This window comes from Garra rufa, chromosome 13, assembly GCF_049309525.1.
Source record: "Garra rufa chromosome 13, GarRuf1.0, whole genome shotgun sequence".
Lineage (NCBI taxonomy): Eukaryota > Metazoa > Chordata > Actinopteri > Cypriniformes > Cyprinidae > Garra > Garra rufa.
The window spans coordinates 5731935-5753342 of record NC_133373.1 but is presented as its reverse complement, the minus strand read 5'-3'; the positions used below and the strand labels follow the sequence as shown (position 1 = coordinate 5753342).

At 35.6% G+C, this 21408-nt stretch overlaps 2 protein-coding genes across 3 annotated transcripts in view; both read right to left on the bottom strand.

The window, feature by feature from the left end:
• LOC141348388 (disheveled-associated activator of morphogenesis 1-like) overlaps window positions 1-14494 on the bottom strand; it is a 106434-nt gene extending 91940 nt beyond the window's left edge. For both annotated transcript variants that reach the window (XM_073852699.1, XM_073852700.1), the window contains exon 1: window positions 14216-14494. The gene's annotated coding sequence lies outside the window, so the exon portion shown is untranslated. The remainder of the gene's footprint in view (window positions 1-14215) is intronic.
• Window positions 1-21408, bottom strand: part of LOC141283355 (disheveled-associated activator of morphogenesis 1-like) — a 79148-nt gene that overhangs the window by 23715 nt on the left and 34025 nt on the right. The window lies entirely within an intron of this gene.

Genomic DNA, 21408 nt, shown 5'->3' with positions numbered 1-21408 from the left:
AGAGATGGTGAAATGAAGGAGGATTCATTGCACATACAAATTACCTCCATTTTCGCCAAAGTGGAATAAACAACGGTTACAAAGTCTGACATTCTCACTTTCACCAGACACAAGCACAAATACACTACCAGTCAAAAGTTTGGACACACTTCCCCATTCTCTTCGATGGGGAAGTGTGTCCAAACTTTTGACTGGTAGTGTACAAAAGTGTCTTTAGAAAGAGGCACTCAGTTTAAGTTTTGAGTAAAAATATCTTACGATAAAAAACATGAACATTTGTACTGTATATTAAAATAAGGCTTGTTTTAAGAAAATATGCTTTGAATATGAGTAAGTTTAGTTTTACCAGAATACAACTGACATGTTCAAGGCTCAGAAAGGTAGCAAGGACAAGGTCAAAATAGTCCATGTGCCATCAGTGGTTCAATCGTAATGTTATAAAGCTACAAGAATACTTTTTGTGCACAAAGAAAACAAAAATAATGACTTTAGTCAACCATTTTCTCTCTTTCAGGGTCAGAAAGCTTTTGGATTCCATCGAAAATATCTCAGTTTGTGTTCCAAAGAAGAACTAAGGTCTTACAGTTTCGGAACAACATGAAGGTGAGTATTTAATGACAGATTTTTCATTTTTGGATGAACTATCCCTTTAAGAAATGTTCATTGCAACATTATTTCTTGGACACAAAACATTAATAAAACCAACAGAATGCCAGCTGAGCTTACTATAAACTATAAATGCTAATATAATATTCGATATTTATAACCCCAAATATCTACATTCTGACAACTTGCTGTAAGCAGAAATGTGTAAGCAAACCAACCTTAATGTCACAGTATGTATAAAATGTGTCTATTATGTTCTTTCTCAAGAAAGATCTTCCTTATTAGTTTACTAACATGATATCTTGGCCACACCATATCACCATATTTAAATTTACTCACAGTTTCATTGTCGTTTAACAGGCCAGATTTCAAACTGAAACCATTTGTGTACAGGACTTATAACTTGTTGACACACAATATAATCTCTCCTTTCTTCCTATTCAGCTGACACAACAAACAAAGCCGGTCATGTGACTTCACTGCTTTGCATAGAGTAAAAAACAAACCCCCATGTGACTGCCATAGGGGTCGCCGCTTAATCTTTTACAGGCGGATTATGATTAAGCAATCCGTAATTACTGCCAATGCAAAAGACTAAATCTGTGATAAAGGCCGTGCAGTATGTGCCTGCAGCATTAGAAGAAAACGCACTGGGGTCAAGAGTTTACCGTAAATCACTTCCTTGTTATTTCCATAAAGGTGCAAGGTGTACTTAGCTGGAAGACACATGAGCAGGAACAAGCAGATACTATCAGGAGAAATGGTCTGCTGACTGTAATTGTTCCATTTAGAAACCTTAAAACACAGAGCTCAAACAGAAATATGATAAAAATCTAATTACCTTGAGATGGCGTTCTTTAAACATGAACCCTGTTGTTTAAAGTTTCCAACAAAATGGAAAGAATGTCAACGCAACAAATGAACAACCAGAAAAATGAGCCGGTCTGAAGAAGGTAAACAGGAAGGGGGTGAAGGTGATACTGTGAGAAAACAACCAGCGCTGAGGAGTAACTCGCTAACATTGCTTAACTATTTTAATAAGAGTGTAGCTACTGTAAGAGGCATGTGACTGAAATATGTAACTTTTCTGCTTTTCATCACATGACGCAAAGCTAAACAGCTAAGTTAAACACAACTAGGCTAACCACCAGTCCTCTCTGACCCGCTCTCGTGTACCATGGTTTTATTAGAGTAAAAAAGCATTAACCATGTTTTTTGGTATATTGATTACCATTTGTATAACCCAAATATCATTTACTACAAATACCATGGTTAAACTATGGCTAAAGAAACCCTGCTGAGACCATCACAGACTTTGCAATGGTTTTACTGGTTAGAATAGGACTTGTATTGGTTTTAATGGAAACTGTTGCTCTGGTGAACTGTTAAAACTACTAAAACCTAATGGAATATGTTGATCGTGGACCACAAGACCAGTCATAAGGGTAATATTATGAAAATAAGAATAAATAAGCTTTCCATTGATGTATTGTTTGTTAGGATAGGACAGTATTTTGCTGAAATACAACCATTTGAAAATCTGGATTTTGAGGGTGCCAAAAAATCAAAATACTGAATAAATCGCCTTTAAAATTGTCCAAATGAAGTTTTGGTATATTTACGTTAGGAAATTCACAAAACATCTTCATGGAACATGATCTTGACTTAATTTGCTAATGATTTTTGGCATAAAAGAAAATCGATCATTTTGACCCATACAATGTATTTTTGGCTATTGCTACAAATATACCATAAATGCCATTAATATATGGTCCAGGGTCATACACATCCCAAAACACACTACAGGAATCAGTTTTTTTATGGTTTTAATGGTTAAAAATGGATGGTTTGTAATGGTGTTTATAGTGGAAATTAATAAAGTTTATGTAAAAAATGTCACTATCGAAACAGTGTGTGTTTTTAGTCCATTGGCTAAATTTTAACAACACCCCTACTTTTATGATCAGGAAATATTCCTGTATCCTTCTCTCTCATAGCTTCATGCCCCATAATTTTGAGGTAAATGTGCTCAAAATTATGAAAATCTGTCTGCAAATTTAAAGAATGCCACTACACCATTTTTCTATACATTTTGGTTGCAACCAAAACATTACTGTCAGTGTCATTACTAAAAATATGCAGTCCTGACCGAAACATGCAATGCACTGTCAAAAATAAAGTATATTGAATTATCAACCAAGATGTTATGATAGTGTTTGGTTCAAACAAATGAATAAAAACAGAAAAATATATTTACAAGGAAGATGTCAGCAAAATCTTAAGTCAATATAACCCTTCTTGTTAAATTATATATTACTGTGTTTCAGTAGTGACAAATTTGGGGAGAGAACAAATATTCCAAAACTTTCTAAAAATACAATATGAGAATTAACTGCACAATTAGTAGAAATGTGTACCTTGGCTATTATACAATTTGCATTCATACCAAATTAAAAAAAAATACATTAAAGGTTTAATGTACAAAATCAATTACAGATCAACACAGAAAAGCAATAGAATGTCACATTTCGCTCATAGCTTGCGAGATTACTTTCATAGCAGCTTCCCCAAATCTCCAAAACAATGTTCTTAGAAGGAAGTAGAAGCATTTCAGAAGTTTCTTTAATTACTGATGCTTCAAATATTTGTTTTCTTTGTCATCATTGAAAAAGGTTTTGTACGAGTAGAAACCACAGTAACTATGAACGTTCATTTGTGACAATAAAAAAGAGAAGATGTTACTGTTTTATACTGTACAAAAGAGTTTAGTGTTGCTACTGTAAGCCCACTGGTGTTCATATCAATACAGTAAGTGCATTAATCTTCCAACCCGCTCACCTCTGGCCCTGCTGAGGGTTTATCTTCCTCGTGGGCCTGTCCTGACAGGCCACATTCCGCACATAGCCAGCCGAGCTCTGCTCAACCCTACTGCCACCTCACCACGCACGCTCATGTCACTCGTCCTGTGTCCTCAGGGCGCTAATGGTGATTGGGTTCAAGTCTGCATTCGAATCTAAGACTAATTTGGTTGTTTTTGTGTCACGGAAAGAGTCCATCCATCTTGAAAAACACAATTCAAGACTGTTTCGCACTAATAGTGTATATGCGAATCAGCAATAACAACACTGACAGCGAATCAGCTGAGATATTCAGAGAAAATAACGTTTCTCTGCAATTAATTATGTAACTGCAATTAATTATGTAACACCAACCAAAATTCAAACCCAAAGATCTAGCTGTAAACAGCTTAAATGATCTGGATTCAGTCAGATTTACTGAATAGAAACGGCCATAAGCTTCTTATTTGTATGTATTCGTTTACATATTTCATTACATACTATTCTATGCATAAAAGACTGTCACACACACCCAGGTCATTGTAAACCAACTACAGTAACAATACACCTGCAGACAAAGGCTGAGGATTCAGTGACATTTAGTGTCTGGTGTTGGTTTGGAAATCAACATAAACATCCTTTCAGTCAATCAGGTCATCAGGTTGAGAAAGAAATGAAACAAAAAGTTAAAAGACAGGAATGACAGGGTTCTATGCTTGCTTTTCATTTTAGAAGCATAATCAAAAAAAATAACAAAAATGTGCCTTTCCATTACGAGGTGATATTTGACTTCTTAAAGTGATTTACAGGGGGAAATTGTATTTTTACATTTGTAATAGCATTTTTGGCAACTTTATTATAACTATATGTCATTTTTTTTAAATATATGTTTTAAGCTTTTTAAAATTTCTAATTAACACAACAGAATAAGAACAAGTAGAATAAGAATATGAAAATGAAAATGCATTTGTACTACAGGGATGATACAGAAGAACACAAAAGTGGCTTGTAGGTGTATTTTCAGATGTTTAATGAGGCTCAGAGGTGGCATGAGTGCAATCAAATTCATAAATTCATGCTGAGATTAATGTTTTAAATATAACATTTTGAATACAGAAATATTAAATGATTTAAATGACTGAAAAGACACTTTAAAAATGATACTAAATCTGCCAGTAGATTTAATTACATTTAATTACATTACAGTCATTCGTTCATTTGATTAGTTCAAACAGCTGATTCATTCAGGAATAAAGCAAGTGACTGTCTTTATGAAAGGGAAATTGAATCATTGACTCACTAGATTTGTTTAAAAAACCAAAATCAGACAATAAGATGCTTTTATGGTCTATCAATGCTAGTAAAAAAACTCTTAATTACAAGAAAAGGGCTCAAACCCAGCCTAAAACTTGAGAAATAATGTCAAATGTTGACGTAAAAAAAAAATCCTGATACAAAAATAAAACACTAAATTAACATAAAAGGTTTAAACCTAGGCTAGAAATCGAGAAATATGGACATGTCCCAAAAAACAGCATCAACCCCTTGCGGTCCTTCAAGTCTACACTTGATGCCTAGTTGATAAAACCAACTTCAAAGGTCAATCGATACTGATGCCAGAACAAAACTCTCAATTTAAAGAATCTAGCCTAAAAATTGAGAAATAATGGATTTGTCCCGAATAACAACTATGTCTGTCCTTCAAGTCTACACTTGATGTCTGGTTGATAAAACCAGCTTTTATGGTTAATCAATACGGATACTAGAACAAAACTTGCAATTAACAAAAAGGGGTCAAACTTAGCCTATAAATCAAGAAATAATGGATGTGTCCCAAATGGTAACATCAATCCCTTGCCATCTTCCAAGCCTTGTTAACAAAACCAGCTTTTAAAGTCAACAACAACTGATACTAGAATAAAACTCTTAATTAAATAAAGAGAGGTCAACCCCTATTTTATGATTAATCAATAATGATACTAGAAAAAACTCTCAATTAACATAAAGGGGTCAAACCTACCTTAGAAATCGAGAAATAATAGACGTGTCTCAAATGACAGCGTCATCCCCTTGCCATCTTCCAAGTCTACACTTGATGCCTGGTTGATAAAACCAGCTTTTATAGTTAATAAATACTACTAAAAAAAAAAAAAAAACTGGTCGCCGACTCAATTACGGAGTCATTCATTCATTTGATTTGTTCGAATGGCTGATTCATTCAGGAATAAAGCAAGTGACTGTCTTTATGAAAGGAAAATTGAATCATTGACTCACTAGATTTGTTTAAAAATCTAGTTCATTTAAAAATCATGTTCATTTATAAACAAAACACCACTGTGTTTAAATAGAGATGCACAGCGGCTCAGTTGTGACTTGTTTCAGGCCATTTTTGACGACAAAATAGCGCAAAATCAGGCAATAGTGTTATAGTCTGACAATGTAAGTCGCTTAATATTAACTTCTTGTTTATTTAACTGTTGTATTAAATCAATATCTCACTTAAAAACACAAATATGCTGATCAGGTCAGTCACACATGGTGCTCCTAGATATTTTTTCATAGTCAAATGCAGTAGTCCAAAATTGCATTGTAGAGCCCTGAATGAGAGGCATGTGTCAGGAAGTACCGGTGGTGACTTTATGTACTGTGACAGGCTGAACAGCCCCCATCCTATCAGGAAGGCCTGTACAAAACAAGGCCATTTCTGTCCTACTGTATCAGGCTTATATTTTATCTTTCTATCTCCATCCATCTTCCCATTTCTCTTCTCAGCTCTTACTCAGCAAAAACTAAGTGCACTTAATCAGATAACTTGGCTAGAGTGATGCCCAGATTAGCTATTATACACATAGGAATCAGCACAGAATGAGGGTAAAAACTCCAAGCCACATTATACAAGCCAATTATATTTTATTGTAATATATGGTGGATTTTCAGTGGAACAAAACAAATCACAAACAAATTTCTGTTGAGTATTCAACCCACTAAGAATGAGTCAGTCTTTGATTGAGCTTTACAAGTACTAGGCAAACCATAAAGCAATTATTTGTGATCCACAATTAGCAGGTTAACGGTATCATGCACAGTCAAGTGCTTGACTCTTTTGGCCTAGTTTCATAAAGAATAATAAGAGCTGTTGAAACATCCCAAACCAAGAAAAGCTTTCAACGATTGCATTGAAAATCCAGTTAAAGCAGAATAAGCTCTTAAAATCCCTAGACAGTGTCAATATACAGTTCTGTTTTTATCAAATAATATAAAACAGCACCTGTAACTATTAAGTACACACTGCCAAAACTGCCACAGGGCAAGCTTTTGCATTCCCTAGTCCAACAGTGCCTGCTATAATTTATATCTCTTTTTTTACTTAATGAAATTATATAGGCTAACTTCACAGATTCTGTACATGACTGTATCTAGCATAGTCAACATGAGCGTTTCTGGAGTGCAAATGTCATTATAACAGTGCCCTGGGACTGTTCTGGGAGTGACTGCCAAATCAGATTTTCTCTCAGAATGCTGACAGCAGGGCATTCAGGGGTAACGGCTTTTTACTGTGTACAGGACATGTGTTAATCTATTTTATGGCTGCAAGCATGCCATCTCGCTTGTCTGAAGTATTTACAATGAATTAAATTCTTCAACTAAAAAGTGTTTACGCTGACAGTGATTAAATCACAAAGGTCACACAGTCGATTTCGATTTCTGTTTTCATTCCCATTGATAGAGGTTGCACTCGTTGTTTATTTGCATGGAAGGTTATCCTCTGCTCAGCTTGGTTGCATCATCAGTGGTTGGTGTTGCTTATGTCACTGCAAATTACCAGCTGTCATCAAAAAGAATAAGTTCCAGTCAATTTGTTGGTGCAAATCAATATCAGTGGGAAAACATGTTAAGTAATGGCTATCACACACTGATATTATTGAGGAGAAAATAGTGTTGTCCAGTTGATAAAAACAGCTTTTATGGTTGGATACCCAAGACAAAACTTTGAATTAAAAGAAAAGGAGGTCAAACCTAGCCTAGAAATTGAGAAATATGGACGTGTCCCAAATGACACTGTCCGCCCTCGCCTCATCCAAGTCTGCACTTTATGTCTGGTTGATGAAACCAGATTTTATAGTCAATAAACACTGATACAAAAAATAAATAAAATAAAACACTCAATTAAAAGAAAAGGGAGTCAAACCTAGCCTAGAAATTGAGAAATATGGATGTGTCCCAAATGACAGCGTCAACCCTCTCCATCGTCCAAGTCTACAATTGATGTCTGGTTTATAAAACCAACTTTTATGGTCAATCAATACTGATACTAGAACAAAACTCTCAATTTACATAAAGGGGTCAAACTTGGCCTAGAAACTGAGAAATAATGGACGTGTCCCAAATGACAGCATCAACTTTTTGCCGTCTTCTAAGTCTACACTTGTCTGGTTGATAAAACCAGCTTTTATGGTCAATAACAACTGACAGCAGAACAAAACTTTCAGTTAGAAGAAAAGGGGTAAAACTTACATCAGAAATAAAAAAAATTGTGTTCCAAATGACAATGTCAGTCCCTCGTCATCTTCCAAGGCTACACTTGACGCCTGATTGCCTGGTTGATAAAACCAGCTTTTACTGTCAATCAATACTGATACTAGAATAAAACTCTTAATTAACATGAAGGAGACAAACCTAGCCTAGAAATCATAAAATAATGGCAGTGTTAATTAAGGTATTTAAGGTCAATTAATACTGATACCAGAACAAAACTCTCAACTGAAAGAAAATGGGTCAAACCTAGCCTAAAAATTGAGAAGCAATGGACGTGTCCCAAATGACAACATTAGCCCTCAGCATTTTTCAAGTCTACACTTGACGCCTGGTTGATAAAACCAGCTTTTATTGTCAATAACCACCAGAACAAAACTCTCAATTAAAAGAAAAAGGCTTAAATCTAGATTACAAAATAAAGAAATAATGGATGTGTCCCAAATGACAATGTCAGTCCCTTGCCATCTTCTAAGTCTACACTTGATTACCAGCTTTTACTGTCAATCAATACTGATACTAGAACAAAACTTCCAATTAACATAACGGGGACAAACCTAGCCTAGAAATCGTGAAAAAATGGACATGTCCCAAAACGACAGCATCAACCCCTTGCCATCTTCCAAGTGTACACTTGCTGCTTTGTTGATAAAACTAGCTTTTACGCTCATATTACTATTAATACCATAACAAAACTCTCAATTAAAAGAAAAAGGCTTAAATCTAGCCTAAAAATAGAGAAATAATAGACGTGTCCCAAATGACAACGTCAGTCTCTTGCCATCTTTCAAGTCTACACTTGACGCCTGGTTGCCTGGTTGCCTGGTTGATAAAACCAGCTTTTACTATCAATACTGATACTAGAACAAAACTCTCAATTAACATAAAGGAGACAAACCTAGCTTAGAAATTGTGAAATAATGGACATGTCCCAAAACGGCAGTGTCAATGCCTTGCCGTCTTCCAAGTGTACACTTGATGCTTTGTTGATAAAATCAGCTTTTATCATTAATCAATACAGATACTATTAAAAAACTCTTAATTACAAGAAACAGGCTCAAACCTAGCCTAAAAATAGAGAAATAACGGTCGTGTCCCAAATGACAATGTCAATCCGTTGCCAACTTCCAAGTTCACACTTTACACCTAGTTGATTGAACCAGCTTTTAAGGCCAATCAATACTGATACCAGAACAAAACTCTCAATTTAAAGAAGATGGGTCAAACCTAGCCTAAAAATTTAGAAATAATGGACGTGTCCCAAATGACTGTCAATCCTTTGTCAACTTCCAGGACTACACTTGATGCCTGGCTAATAAAACCAGCTTTTATGATCAATCAATACTGATACCAACATAAACATCTTAATTAAAAGAAAAAAGGCTCAAACCTAGCCTAGAAATTGAAACATAATGAACGTGTCCCAAATGACAATGTCAGCACTGACTGTCCTTCAAAACTACAGGTTGACACAAGGATTCCTGGTTAATATTCCACTGTTTAGTCCACAAAGGTAAACAAAAGGTTTAAAAGGAGCACCTTTCTGAAACTTAAAACAACAAACAGGACACTCTACTGTCTTGTGGATTTCATGAATGTGCAGAAGCAAGACCACAAGGCCAGTCCACATCAAGTGTGTCATTTGGGACGGAGCCAACACACAATTCACACACCGATAAGTTCATAATGCTGGTTGCACTTAAAATAGCTTCTTAAATCAACATCATGAAGAGGAGCACTGGGGAACCATTGACTGCTCCCCTGCACGAAGACTCATATTGGAGAGTAGGACATGGGCTGAAGCTTTCAAAAGAGATGTTGAGTAACACTACGATTGTGAGAAAAGCCCTTCATTAATCATGAGGGTGGTGGTAGCTATCAAGCTAACGGCTACGTCTCCCCCTCATGTTATAAGGAACACACTAGAGCTTCGCGGCACGGGCCAGGCAGGGATTCCTACGACGTGAACCCAAAGCTGGGGTTCAGATTCCACACTCCCTCCTGTCAGGGGTAATTTAGAAGGAAAAACAGGAGGAGAAGATGAAGAGGTTCGAATAGCTGCTCCCCCTTGCAGACAGCCTGTCAAACATGTTCTGCAGACAATGAGACCACCATCCCCCCTCTCGACACTTGCACAAACTGCATACACAAGCACGGACACACACACACACACAAAAGTCAAAAAACATGAGCATTCCTCTCCACACTGAAACTCCCATCTGAGAGGCCAGGCCAAACTGGGTTTAACAGAATGGTGATCATTTTATCAGAGGTTCATTATCCCAGCCTGGCCCTAACCCAAACCCAACCCTACCTCATGTACAACCAGTTAAACTCAAATTACTGCCATCTAAACCGTATTATTTTAAATGTAAATATTTACTTTTCCATAAGGATGCACAGTATTGCTTATTGTGGCCTTAACTACTATGTACGTATGTCAAACATAAAATGGCAATGTACTTATTGTGTTAGTATTGTATTGCAAAACACCTTTGCTGCTATTGAGGTGTGATATGGAAAAGGTTAGGGACAGGTTTGGTGTTATGAGTAAATTTAAGGGTGGGTTAAGGTGTAGTCAACAGTGTAATTACAGAAATTAAGTACAGATGTAATTACATGCAGGTATTTTTTTTTAAATGTAAGTACAATGTAAAAACACGTATGTAGACAATTAAGACTAAACGCGTCTCACAACATCGTGCGATTAATCGTGCAGCCCTACAATAAGTGCACTGTAAGTACATAGTAGTTAAGGCCACCTAATATAAATGGGATCTTTTTTTAATTATTTGTTTTTGGATAAATTCTATTTCAGAATATCAGCCACTTACTAGTTAATGGCAGTGGCAGTGTTAGTAATGTTAACTAAAACTAAAACTATTTAAATTATTTTTCTGTAAATAAAATTAAATATTAGATTAAATATATTGGTAAAATGAATATCAGATTAAAAACTAGAAATAGTAATATAAGCTTTTTAAGTACTAAGTGCTAAAATTATTTAAAAAAAAAAAAAAAAAGGAAAGCTACACTACCAGTCAAATGTTTTTGAACAGTAAGATTATTAATGTTTTTTTTAAAGAAGTCTCTTCTGCTCAACAAGCCTGCATTTATTTGATCTAAAGTACAGCAAAATTAGGAAATATTTTTACTATTTAAAACAACTGATTTTTATTTGAATATATTTTAAAGTATGATTTCAAAGCTGAATTTTTAGCATCATTACTCCAGTCTTCAGTGTCATTCTAGCATGCTGATTTGCTGCTCAAAAAACATCTTATAAATGTCTTTATCATCCCTTTTGATCAATTTAAAGCATCCTTGCAAAATAAAATTATTCATTTCTATCATTTATTTCCCCCAAAATAAGCTCCACGCTTTTGAATGGTCCATTTTTTTTTTCAGGATTCTTTGATGAATAGAAAGATACAAAGATCAGCATTTATCTGAAATAAAAAGCTTGTGTAATATTATATACTATATATAATATTACAAAAGCTTTTTATTTCAGATAAATGCTGATCTTTGTATCTTTCTATTCATCAAAGAATCCTGAAAAAAAAAATGTACTCAACTGTTTTAAATATTGATGATAATAATAATAATAATAATAATAAATGTTTCTTGAACAGCCAATCATCATATTAGAATGGTTTCTGAAGACTGGAGTAATGATGCTGAAAATTTAGCCTGATTTTACCTCTGCAATGTTTAACAGCTAAAGCCTTGAAATACTGACTCAATGTCAGCCACATTAAAGCAGGCATGTTTGCAGATGGCAGTCTGAACTTGCTTCGGCCTGGAGGCCACAAGGGTTGTTTTGGCCGTGGATAAAAGATGGAAAGAGTTCAATAGAGTGTTACAGATGAACTCTGAGACCCTGACTGACAGGAAATGACACCTGACTCAGTTGTATGACGGCTCACTGACTCCACTGACCACTGTGAACGCTAACTTGATCCCATACTTCCCTCAAGGCCAGAGACATCCTCACGAAACACATCCATTTTACTAAAGCAAAAAGGATAATGAGTTACACACTCAGATATATATACAATTTGCATACTTTCAATCTTCCTCCATTCACGTAAACTAAATGTGACCCTGGACCACAAAACCAGTCATAATTTCTTGAATTGGTCAATTTTATACATCACATAAACGGTGAATGTTCACTTCCAGAGCAAAAATTTACAGATAATTTCCTAACCCCATTGTCATCCAAGATGTTCATGGCTTTCTTTCTTCAGTCATAAAGAAATTGTTTTTTGAGAAAAAATTTCTCAAAAAGATTTCTCTCCATATAATGGACTTCTATGGTGCCCCCAAGTTTGAACTTCCAAAATGCAGTTTAAATGCAGCTAAAAAAAATTACAATTTATATACTTTTTGACCTCAAATGCTCATCTTGTGTAGGTCTCTCTGTGTATTCCAGTCAGGGTATGTCAAAAAACTTCCATCTCATTTTCCCCTGCAACTTCAAAATCGCCCTACATCCCCGTTTTACCTTTTTATGTAAATGGTGTTTGACCTTCTTTGCATGTTAAATTGAGTCAGTAGTGAGTTGGACGAGAAAATTCACGCAGTGCGAGACAAGACGAGCGTTCAAGGTTAAAAAGTATATAAATTGTATTTTTTTTTTTTTTTTAGAAAATAACCAATCGTTTCACTAGATAAGCCCTTTCTTCCTTGGCTGGGATCGTTTAGAGCCCTTTAAAACTGCATTTTGGAAGTTCAACTCGGGGGCACCATAGAAGTCCATTATATGGAGAGAAATCCTGAAATGTTTTCCTCAAAAAACATAATTTCTCTACGACTGAAGAAAGAAAGACATGAACATCTTGGATGACCCCTGACAAGGGGGTGAGTACATTATCTATACATTTTTGCTCTTGAAGTGAACTACTCCGTTAAGATACAATTATTCGAAAATCAGGAATCTTAGGGTGCAAAAATATCAAAATACTGAGAAAATCGCCTTTAAAGTTGTTCAAATCAAGTTCTTAGCAATGCATATCGCTAATCAAAAATTTGATTTTGATATATTCGTGGTAGTAAGTTTACAAAATATCTTCATGCAACATGATCTTTACTTCATATCCTAATGATTTTTGGCATAAAAGAAAAATTCATAATTTTGACCCATAAAAATGTATTTTTGGCTACTGCTACAAATATGCTCATGCTATTTAAGACTTTAAAATTGCACTATACACTTTGTACATAAATATAACACGACACAGACAAAACCTATCACCTATCGAGCAATATATGGCAAACACGTTGCATTGAGAATGCTATCAGTCCCTCCCTTGCCCTGCTGTTGCCATGGCAACCAGCACATGCATCGTCGACCGGCATCCAACCCTCTGTTCTTCACTAATCCAAGGACAACCATCAAAAAATATAACTACCTTGGATTTTTCGATGACTTCATCTAAACATGATCAGTTGACCCAATGAAATGTCAATCTGTCAGAGTAATTGAAATCCTGCAATCCAGAAGGCGAGCCACACCCTCTTATTATTAAACCATTTAATATTTAAATTAGCCATTAGCCTATAAGACCGCTGATAGTCAGCAGAATTCTCCCGAATATTCACATTAATTATGAATGACACAATCCAGAGCTCCACAGCTGAAAGACGGCAATATACAATATCAAAGGAATAAAAAGGTGAAATAAAGGACGCTTGAGAAGCTGCTTTGAAACCATAACTGCCTCGATCTTAACCCAGATACTGTACCTCTGAGGGTGGGGTAGGTCTTGAAACAGATGTGACAGCAACATTTTCAACTGAAAGACCATCAGCTTAGAGCATGAACGATAATGTGAAAATGATCACTCATGCCGGAGTAAGGCAACCAAACAACTTGTTCTCCTTTCAGCACATCCCATGAGAGTAACGTTAAATGCAACCAAAAACTGATTTCAAAGACTTCTTTGCTCATCCAGTCTAGTCATATTAAAATAGATGCCTGCAACCTTTTAAAACTCATGTTTATTATTTCAGATGATTAAAGGAAAGCCGCATGTCTTGTCACACCAACCATATTGCTAGCACTGCAGAGCCGCACACGTCCACAGCGCTCAGCGAGAGAACGCACACCTGCCCTTCAAGGCTTTACGAGCTATTAAAACAGCTCAGCTGCCGTCACAGCTAAAGAACAACACAGGAAAAATGTTAATTCAGACTGTCATGAGACTGAAAAGCCTTTGCTTGTGTTAACTTACCCTTTATGCCTTCGCTTACGGTCCGTTTAATGTTACATCCCTCATGAGGAAACAGGCTCCAGAAGCGCATAGGATCTTCTCTAAAAGGCTTCTGAATACAAGAATGTCACTTCAGTCATTCTGAACATGAACGTGCTGTAGATTAGTCCTAGAATCCTTCCATATCCGAGAGCCGGCGTGAGCGATCCTTCTCGGCTGACCGGTAAACACACATCTCAATAGCCCATCTCATACAAATGCTTCACCACCCCCTTGTCTTTTCCTCTCTCTCTCTCTCTCTCTCTCTCTCTCTGAGGACACAGGCACAGATGTTACTATCGACAAGCCACGCCTCTTTTCAACACCCAGGTCTCTCATAGGATACAGGCAGAGCTAGACTCCGCCCACTGCTCTTCTTTCCACCCCTCATTCTCTCTGCTTGTGTTCTGCTGCAGCACTGTTTACAGTTTGTTTAGAGAAGGGCTGTGAAATGGACAACCCAGGTGTGTGTGTTCACTGCTATTTGTGTGTTTTTGCATGTGTGTACCATATTTTAGCGACTTAGAAGTGGCAAAATCTTCTTTTGGAATATCCTCATTTATAAAAATAAAAATGTGTAGATATTCTAGAAAATCAGAAAGTTTTCTGTTTAGCTCAGATTTTAGAGTCTATGGAATGCCCCCATTTAGATACCAAAGTTAACGTGTGTGTATGTGTGTGTTTGTGTTGGGGGCTGCTTAAGACAGACCGAAAGAGTCAATGAATCTGTGGTTTTAGCAGGCTAAACATCTTCTTAAGTCTTTTGTACAGAGTATGTTAGCAGATGTGACTACAGAGAGCTGAACAAAAAAAAAATCCCATTAGAGAAAAAAAGAAGCACATGATCAATCAATTAATCTCTTGTGGAGAAAGAGACCCAAAATACAGACCAACTTGTATGGAAAAATGTTTGTTCAATAAAAAGCTAGAAGGACAATATCCCCTCCCCCTAATACCACCTGCCACTGACTAGCATTAGTGGTTTCCTAGGCTGTGGAGTACTAGGCATTGGGTAAAATATATAGCTTTATGAAGGTATTATTTTATGGAAGCCTGTTTCTGCCACTGAACAAAAAATAAACAAAGGTAATTGTGATGTTTTATTTCACAATTCTGATTTAATTCCTCAGAATTCCAATTTTTTTTCTTTTTTCACCCTCAGATTTAGACTTTAAAACTCACAATGGCCAGTTGGCTAAGAAAATAAGTCAGAATTGTGAGCAAAGTCAGAATTGCGAGAGATAAACTCAGAATTGCAAGAAAAAAATTTGAATTGCGAGAAATAAACATTGGAATTGCGAGACAAAAAGTCAGAATTGTGAGAAAAAAAGTCAGAATTCCAAGAAAAAAAATCAGGATTGTGAGATATAAACTAAGAGTTGCGAGATATAAACTCGTAATTGCGAGAAAAAAAGAATTGCGAGAAAAAAAAAAGTCAGAATTGCAAGATATAAACTTGGAATTGCGAGAAAAAAAAAGGCAGAATTGCGAGATATAAACTCAGAATTGCAAGACAAAAAGGTCGGAATTGCAAGAAAAAAAATCTGAATTCTGAGTTATAAACTCGGAATTGTAAGAAAAAAAATGTCAGAATTGCAAGAAAGTCAGAATTGAAAGATATAATCTCAGATTTGCAAGACAAAAAGTCGGAATTGCGAGAAAAAAAGTCAGAATTGTAAGATATAAACTAGGAATTGAGAGAAAAAATGCCAGAATTGCGAGATACAAACTCAGAATTTTAAGAAAGTCAGAATTGTGAGCTATAAACTCAGAATTGCCAGAAACAAAGAAAGAATTGTGAGAAAAAAGTCTGAACTGCAAGATATAAATTCGGACATATAAAACAAACTCGGAAATTGTCAAAAAAAAAAGTCAGAATTGCTAGTTAATATCTCACAATTCTGACTTTTTTTTTATCGCGTAATTGTGAGTTTATAACAAGTTTGAGAAAAAAAGAAATTTCAGGATGTAAACTCACAATTGCAAGATAAAAAGTCAGAATTGTAAGATACAAACTCATATTTGCAAGAAAAAAAAAGAATTGCGAGTTTATATCTTGCAATTCTGACTTCATAACAATTTCCTGTGTCAACACAAAAATATGTCAACACAGAACCATTTTATGGTGATCCTTTATTTCACATTTTCCCTCAGATCAAATTTCTCTCCTTGCATTTAAGTTTTCTGAACCTCACAGTGTCCAGCGTCCATCTTTGACTGGACAAATGGTCTTACTTTGCAGTTTAATGCTAACAAGTTTCAACAATTTTCTTTCTTAAGCAGCAGAAAATTGGATTAATGGATTAAATGGCAAATGGAGCAAAATCTGATGATAGGGGGTGTAATATCTATTGTTGGTTTTCGGCGCAGGAGACCATGTGGCAGCTGCATACATACTAACTGTGGAGCCCAGGGAACAAAACACTGAAGCTACCCTCCCGTGGAGCTTGTGGAAAGCTTGTCTGAAAGTACCCACAACCTCTGCCGACCCTCGGTAATCAACCGATGACAGCCTGAACACAGTGGAACAAGTGTGCTAGTTGTCAATCAACTGATAATTAAGAGCGTTTGCTCTTCCTGTCTGTCCTAGTACTGTGTTTATGGTAGTTAAGCATGACAGCAGTCTCTAGAAGTTCAGAACGACATACAGTTGTAGCCTGGAATGTATAAACAAACACACGTATGTCCTCACAGAGGTCCATGGCTTCGGAAGTGTAGACAGCCTACTGTATACGATCGCATTTGGTCCCTCCGGCAAGCTTTTACTCTCGTGTTTATTTTCCACTTCATAAGGCTTGGTTAATAACTGACAATGTGTAAGGAATATGCTAACAGCAAAACTCAGTTCACCTGTTTATTCAACCACAAGGTAACATGACAGGCATCTGCTTCCTTCTCATAAGCACTGCCAGCAGCTGCAAAAACAGACGAGCCCCATTCCCATTGGAACAGCCACGAGAGAGACTGGAAGAAAGCTTATGGCTATGAAGAGAAGATGGTGGGCTCTTAGGCTGGAAGCTAATAGGGTTGGGAAGCAGGGTGAAGATCTTTGATGTGGAAGCGATATAGATATTTTGGCCAGTTGATGTTTTAAGATGAAACGATTATGATTGCAAACTAATACGATTTTGGTCAATACAAATATCTAGGGACTAGTCAATGTTAAAAATGTCTGATTGGTACAGATATAATGAAATCTTTACAGTAAATGCCACAACTGAATGTAGACATCACATGTATGCACTGCATTTATGCAAGTGTGTGTACACAAACTTACATTTGAAAAAAAGTCAGAATTTCAAAATACAAACTCACATTTGCAATAAAAAGAAGAAATGTGAGAAAAAGTCAGAATTGCAAGATACAATTTGTAATAAAAATAACAACTGCAAGACAAAAAAAAAACTCACATTTGTGAGATAAAAAGTCAGAATTGCAAGATACAACCTGCATTTATGAGAAAAAAAATTGAGACAAACTCACATTTACGGGAAAAAACGCAACATACAAACTCGCATTTGCAAGAAAAGTCAGAATTGCACGAAAAAAGTCAGAATTGAAAGATACAAACTCGCACTTGCAATAAAAATAACAACTGCAAGATAAAAAAACGTGCATTTGCAAGAAAAAGACTGCATTGCGAGAAAAGTCCGAATTGCAAGAAAAAAGTCAGAATTGCAAGATACAATTTGCAATAAAAATAACAACTGCAAGACAAAAGCTCACATTTGAGAGATAAAAAGTCAGAATTGCGAGAAACAAGCTGCATTTACGACAAAAAAATAAAAATTAGACATGAACTCACATTTGGGAGAAAAACTGCAACATGCAATCTCGCATTTGCAGGAAAAGTCAGAATTGCAAGAAAAAAGTCAGAATAGTGAGATACAAACTTGTATTTGCATGAAAAAAGTCAGAATTGGGAGAAAAAAGTCAGAATTGCATGAAAATATCTGAATTGCAAGATTAAAAAACGTGCAATTTTGAGAAAAAGTCAGAATTGTGAGAAAAGTCCTATTTGCAAGATACAAACTCACATCCGCAATAAAAAAAGTCAGAATTGCGATACAAACTTGCATTTGCGAGAAAAAGTCAGAATTGCAAGAAAAAAGTCAGAATTGCGAGAAAAGTCAAAATTGCAAGAAAAACGTCAGAATTGCAAGAAAAAAACTCTTGAGAAAAAAATTGAAGGAAAAGAAGTCAGAATTGTGAGATAAACTCGCATTTGCAATAAAAAATAAGTCAGAATTGCGAAATATAAACTCGCATTTGAAGGAAAAAAGTACAAATTTCAAGAAACAAGCTTGCATTTGCAAGAAAAAAGTCAGAATTGCAAGAAAAAATTCAGAATTGCAGGAAAATAAGTCAGAATTGTAAGATGCAAGCTTGCATTTGCGAGAAAAGTCAGAATTGTGAGATGCAAACTTGCATTTGCGAGAAAAAAGTCAGAATTGTGAGATGCAAACTTGCATTTGCGAGAAAAAAGTCAGAATTGTGAGATGCAAACTTGCATTTGCGAGAAAAAAGTCAGAATTACAAGAAAAAATTCAGAATTGTGAGATAAACTCGCATTTGCAATAAAAATAAGTCAGAATTGCAAAATATAAACCTGCATTTGAAGGAAAAAAGTAAAAATTTCAAGAAACAAGCTTGCATTTGCAATAAAAAAGTCAGAATTGTGAGATAAACTCGCATTTGCAAAAAAAATAAGTCAGAATTGCGACATATAAACTCGCATTTGAAGGAAAAAAGTAAAAATTTCAAGAAACAAGCTTGCATTTGGAAGAAAAAAGTCAGAATTGCAGGAAAAGTCAGAATTGTGAGATGCAAACTTGCATTTGCGAGAAAAAAGTCAGAATTGTGAGATGCAAACTTGCATTTGCGAGAAAAAAAGTCAGAATTACAAGAAAAAATTCAGAATTGTGAGATAAACTCGCATTTGCAATAAAAATAAGTCAGAATTGCAAAATATAAACCTGCATTTGAAGGAAAAAAGTAAAAATTTCAAGAAACAAGCTTGCATTTGCAATAAAAAAGTCAGAATTGCAAGAAAAAAGTCAGAATTACAAGAAAAAAGTCAGAATTGTGAGATAAACTCGCATTTGCAATAAAAATAAGTCTGAATTGTGAAATATAAACTCGCATTTGCAAGAAAAAGTAAAAATTTCAAGAAACAAGCTTGCATTTGAAATATTTCGAAATATTGATAAAAACTATAATAGTATACACATAATATTACAATAGCACTAAGAAATGGGTTTTCATTTTAAGATTTTTAACAGTGTTTTCAAATTATTACAGTTTTTAAAGATTAATTTATAAAAAAAATGTATGAAAAATGTAAAAGTTTTTAGTTTTAAGTTAAAATGCATTAAAAATTCTAATAAATATAAAATTACAAAAAAACTAAAATTAAAATATAATATAAAAAATGTCTAATAACCAATATGGTACATTATATTGTGCATACCAACTACAAATGAAAATTATTTTATAGACAACTATAAGGTCATTGAGGCCACTGAAATAAGTAGAAAGCTGCCAGTTTTAAGCTACTTCAGATTATTATGATCTCTTATTGTGGCTATGAAATGGATTTGTTTGGAAATCTGCTTAAATCAGCCAACTAAAAGAAGGGCAACTTGTACTTGATGCATTCGCAGGTCTGGTCATGCCTCCAAGCCCTATCCGCGTGTTATGATGAGGGCGAGGCCTCCGCCCTGGGGCGGCTCTGGTTGCAGAACCACTTCACAATACATTTCATGAGACCGACATGGTCGACGACACTGTATTCAATGACCACAAAACACATCATCATGATTACCTCAAACAACAGCTGGATTGCTGTCTCACACAGACAAGTGATGATGACGTTGTAGCTCATAAAAAAAAAAAAAAAAATAAGCGTATGATTCAGTATAATCTGTGCCCTATTGAAAATATCTCCCAGACACAGGCAGGTTTCTATTGCGATCTAGATTTAAAAAGCTGTGGGCAATTGAATTGACGTCCATGTAGAGTGCTGGAACACCTTCAGAAAGGTTCACTAGACACTTTGACAGGTAGAAAACTAAAAATAGTAACGTGCACCATGGCCTACTTAGTGCATTGAAATGGATCATTTAGCTCAGTTCCTACAACGCACAACTGGCTGCCAAAATCTGCGGCATGTTCTGCCAAATCTGCTGCCGAACAAGCTCGGAGACGTGCCGTCAAAGCCAGAACGAGATCTCAATCTCCTCTCTCAGAGATAGACATCTCCCGAACACCCCGCGCGCCTGCAGCACAATGCCACGTCTGGGCCGCAGCTGTGCAGACACAGAGGACTTGTTCTGTTTCTCTTTTATGGAGTTGTTTCCGCCTGTAAGTGAGCTGAATCAAAGTTATCTGATGGTGCTGTGCACAAACTCTGTCTGGTAATCCCTTGTGACCTCTGGGAGTAATATACTTCATAAGGTGGTAAAACCATTTAAATCTGGTTGCAGATAAAGGGCTATTCACACCAAATGTGAAATGAAAATGCGAAACAAATGGCTAAACGAGGGCTATTTGCAACATGGAAATATTCAGCGTTTTTTTAGTATCATTGAAATACTATTACATTTTTTATTATAGAATAATTTTACAACATGTTTCTTTGGCAACTAGCTGAAAAAAAAAAAGTTTAAAGGGATAGTTCACCCAAAAATTACAATTACCCCATGATTTACTCATCCTCAAGCCATCCTAAGTGTACATGACTTTCAGACGAATACAATCTGAGCTATATTAAAAAAATGTCCTAGCTCTTCTAAGATTTATAATGGAAGTGAATGGCTGTTGAGATTTTGAAGTCCAATAAAGTGCATCCATCCATCATAAAAAGTGCTCTACGTGGCTTTAAGGGTTAATATTCTGAAGTGAATCGATACGTTTGTGTAAGAAAAATATCTATATTTAAAACTTTATAAACCAAAATTTCTAGCTTCCACTAACTGTCATACTGTCAACTCGCAATGTCAAAAAAAAAAAACAGCCAGAATTGCGAGAAAAAAGTCAGAATTCACTCTACAAACTCTCATATACAAACTTACATTTGCAAGAAAAAAATTGAGAATTGTATGGAAGGCCATTTCTGCCACTGAATAAAAAAAAGGTAAGTGTGACTTTTTATCTTACAATTCAGACTTTTTTCT